The following is a 4,278-nucleotide window of genomic DNA, read 5'->3' on the forward strand; positions in this document are numbered from 1 at the left end:
ATATTATAATATATAATATTCAATAAACAAAAATGCAATTTTTTTATTATTCTAAGCGTGGTTTTGCACAAACGAAACGTGTTTGCACCAAATTCTTCACGAATAGGTTGATTTGATCGAGAATACATTGTAAAATTATGTTCTCATAATTTGTAATATTGTTCCATTGTAAAGAGCTTAGAATTGTACAATCAATTTAAAAATATAGCGATATGATAATATAATGTTATTATTTTTCAAACAGGCGATCATAAGCAGAAGTTTTGTCTCGGGAAAGGTCAAAATCAATATCCCGAACTTACCGACATTAGTTTTTGCGGGGATAGGCTTAAATTCGAATTATATTTTTATTATGAAAACATACATTGAAAGATGAATTAATAAGAGACTAAAATTCACGAGTTCATTAATCCATAAGTAAAGGAAATTAATTATGTATGCTGAGCTATCGATCTGTCAAACAAGAATAGATCAGCAATAACGACTAGCGGTAAGTCAAGGAACTAGAACCCAAGTTTTTCTACACTATTTCGCTTGTTTTATTTTGTTTTTATTTGTACAAAACGTTGTTTAAATAAATAAATTTATCAATCTTTTTTCGCTTATAACGTGTTCATTATTACTTGCCACATAGCGGGATTCTCGTTATTTGAGCATCAAAAATTCTAGGAATAAGATAATCTAACATTTTGTTAAAAAAAAATTTGATTAATAATTTGGATTTTTAAGAGAAGCCCACCATAGATTTTGTTTAACATTTTACAATGCAACAAAAGGAGAGGGGCGTTGGAAGATGTGGTTGAAGTTCGAAACGTTCAAATGAACGAAATTTTTTACTGATGACTTTGCAAATCAAGAAAAGTTAAAAAATGTTTTTTAATATACATTGGAAACATGTTATTATTGAAAAAGAATCATGATGCATAATTCAAATGCAGTTGGAACAATATTTATGGGTAAAATAGAAATGTCGAAAAATATTTCGTTCATTTGAAAGTTCACAACTTCAGGTACATCTTTGATAGCCGAATTTTTCTGACGCTGCCAAGAACTGAGCGTGAAAAAATACCCCGGCGCAAATTGTGTGAAATTGACATTTGTGACGTCGGCCGAAGAAAGGGGGCTTACTCTAAAAAAAATCGAAAAAAAGGTTGTTACACATTTTGATAGTTTTTGAGCTGCTCTTTTTAATTAAACCATCATAAAAACTATCCGAACATTATTATTGCTAATAATTGAGTTGTTGGGTACCCGAGTAATAGGGCTTTGGCTCGAAAGCTCGAGATTCCGTGAAACATCTCCCACCACTCACCATACCATCTACGCGTCTCATCTATACCCCGTCCGTGAGCCGCGTCTATGACCTAGTATCTCCTTCCGTGAGAATGGAGTGGTAAGTGGAGAGGGAAGATTTCGTGAGTCTTCCCTTTCTCCTAAAAGTCCGATCTATCGAGTCCACTTAAACCGATTGTTCTGCAAAATGTCAGTTTTCAGAGTAAGCCCTTTTTTTTCGGCGCAAGTCACATTTAAGTTTACATTTTACCATTTAAAAAAAAATTATTTTATTAATATTGACTAGCGCAAATAATCTAAAATTAATTTATTAATTTATATATTGGACAAATGTTTTAATTAATTCAAAACTTCGGGAAAAAAATGGACATAGCTTCGACTACTTTTTTCAGTAACAAGGCTGCCTAAAAACACCTTTTATACTGCTTTTTCAAATTCACCGTTCATATACATTAATTATGTTAACGCTGATTTTCTGTGTCATAATTTAATTTCCGCAATTACGCTTTCTGTCAGCGAATCAAACATGCTAGTATGGAGGGACGCTGCCAGTACCTTCGGCCTTTATAATCAGAAAAATGTGTGGTTCAACTCTCAGTGCGCTCGTCTTAAAGGGACTGCTGCACAAACTTACAAGCAGTATTCTCGTAACCGCTCTGAGTTTTCCTTGATCCGTTATATTCAGTCTCGAGAACCAGTTCTTGATACTGACTTCACCTTAATTGAACTACAAACATGATCTCAGGTTGTAAAAAGAATGAAGCTGCTGGTCCGGATGGCATGAATAATTACTTCTTTAAAAATCTATCCCCAGAATGGGACCATTATTTGCTCAATCTTTTACATTCTCATTAGAGAAGGTATTATTTATTTGTGTAAAATTTGATCCCCCCCCCCCCAAGTAATTGTCAAATGTCCACGGTTCGAGACCCCCTGAATCTGAAAAACAGGTGTTTACGAACGTGTCTGCCAGTGTGTATGTATGTCTGTCCGCATGTCTGTCTGTATGTCTGCCTGTCCGCATGTCTGTCTGTATATATGTCTGTCTGTGAACTCGAAAAACTTTTGAAAAAATTAATTTATTACATTAGAGTTTGGTACACTCGTTAAGTGTCCTAAACTAAAGGTCAAGCTCGTTAGCCAGCCATTTTGGATAAAAATTCAAAGAGTGGGCACATTCTGAATATTTTGGAGACCACTTTTTTAAAAATTCGAAACTTCTCTGTACGGTTATTCATAGTATTCATGACTTTTTTAAATTGAAAATTACCAGAGTTATAGCATTTACAAAACTCCAAAAAACACATGAAAATGAACATTTTTAGCCAAATAATGCAAGATATGAAAAAAGTAAAGAGAACAAAAATGTTGCTTTTTAATGCCCTACAAGATTATCATAGAAACTTTTTAAATTTTCTTAAAAAATCCAAAATTAAAATTTTTACAGCATACAAAATAATGGAAAATCCAAAAATTACATTTTTCGGCCAAACTACGCAAGATACGGTAAAAGATGAGTACACAAAAATTGTGCATTTGAAAAAGACCTACAAATTTGTTATCAACCACTTTTTTATAGGATGCGTAATTTTGGCTTTAATCATGAAAAAGATCATTAATAGTATAGTAAGAAAAAAATCTGCCCGCTGCATGGGCACATTCTTATCACAACTTTGGACTTTAGATATGTGTCAAATTTGCCCCCCCCCCCCAGTTTTTGTTCAAATGTCCACGTTTCGAGAACCCCCTGAATCCGACAAATAGGTTTTTACGAATGTGCCTGTATGTTGGTGTGTCTGTATGTATTTATGCCTGTCTTGTCTATCAGAACGATAACTTATGAAAAAATCATTCTATTAGATTGGCCTCTGGTACACTCTTTTAGTGTCCTAAACTAAACGTTAAGCTCGTTAGCCAGCCATTTTGGATAAAAATGCAAAATAATGGAAAATCCAAAAGTTAAATTTTTGCATGCAACATTTTCACAGTATTTCAAATATTCTCAAATATATTATATGCATATATGATTTAGAAGTTAAAAACCGGTAAGGCTGATCAGTAGACCATATATGTAAAGTTTAAATCATAAAGAAAACATTGGAAATAAGCAAATTCAGTTTATGGAAAAACGACAAAAGTTGCAATAAAACGTTTGATAATAACATTTTTTTCATGAATGCGCATGTTCGTTAAACGGGACAATGAAACTTCCTGTTTTAATACCAATGCAAGTCATGGAATCATAATAATATACATTTATGGGAATGATACAATTTCAGGGATAAACTCGAGTGCGAAGCACGAGGTACGTGATGAGAATGTGTTTGTTTAAAGCCGAAGGAACTTTAACAAAAGAGAATTCACAATTATCAAATTACTGTTGTCGATGCTTTCACCTTTCGTTTTAAAAGTCTATGCACAAAGATCCAAAGCGTAGCGCGAGGTAAATACATTATTGAGCACGAAGCGCGAGAACCAATAGTCGCTCGCCCCAGGCATATGTTCATGCTATACAATTCGGGCGATAAACATGACCCATTAAACTATCGAGGGATAGCTATTGTGAACTAAGTCACTAAAATCTTTGCGACGTTAGTTACTGCTAGATTAGAAACATGGGCGGAAGCACATAAACTATTGCCAGAGGAGCAGGTGGGTTTTAGAACGGGGAGGAGTTGCACAGATCACTTATTTACACTCTATTCGCTGATAAGCATGCACTTTGCCAGTAACAAAAAAGATTATTTATACAATATTTTTTCGATTTGAGGCGGGTATTGGACTCAATTAGTCATACTAAACTTTGAGCTAACATAATGACCTTGGTGTAAGTCAGGGGTCTCTAAAGGGCGATCCTGGTATCTACTAGCGATCCCAAGCCAGTACCAGGTGTATACATATGAAACCGGTATTTTTTCAAGAAAAGAACACATTTATTTAAAGAGAATGATAACAAATATTTTATTCAAAGTATGCGCCCTCGCT

Source organism: Belonocnema kinseyi, chromosome 6 (assembly GCF_010883055.1).
Source record: "Belonocnema kinseyi isolate 2016_QV_RU_SX_M_011 chromosome 6, B_treatae_v1, whole genome shotgun sequence".
Classification (NCBI taxonomy): Eukaryota; Metazoa; Arthropoda; class Insecta; order Hymenoptera; family Cynipidae; genus Belonocnema; species Belonocnema kinseyi.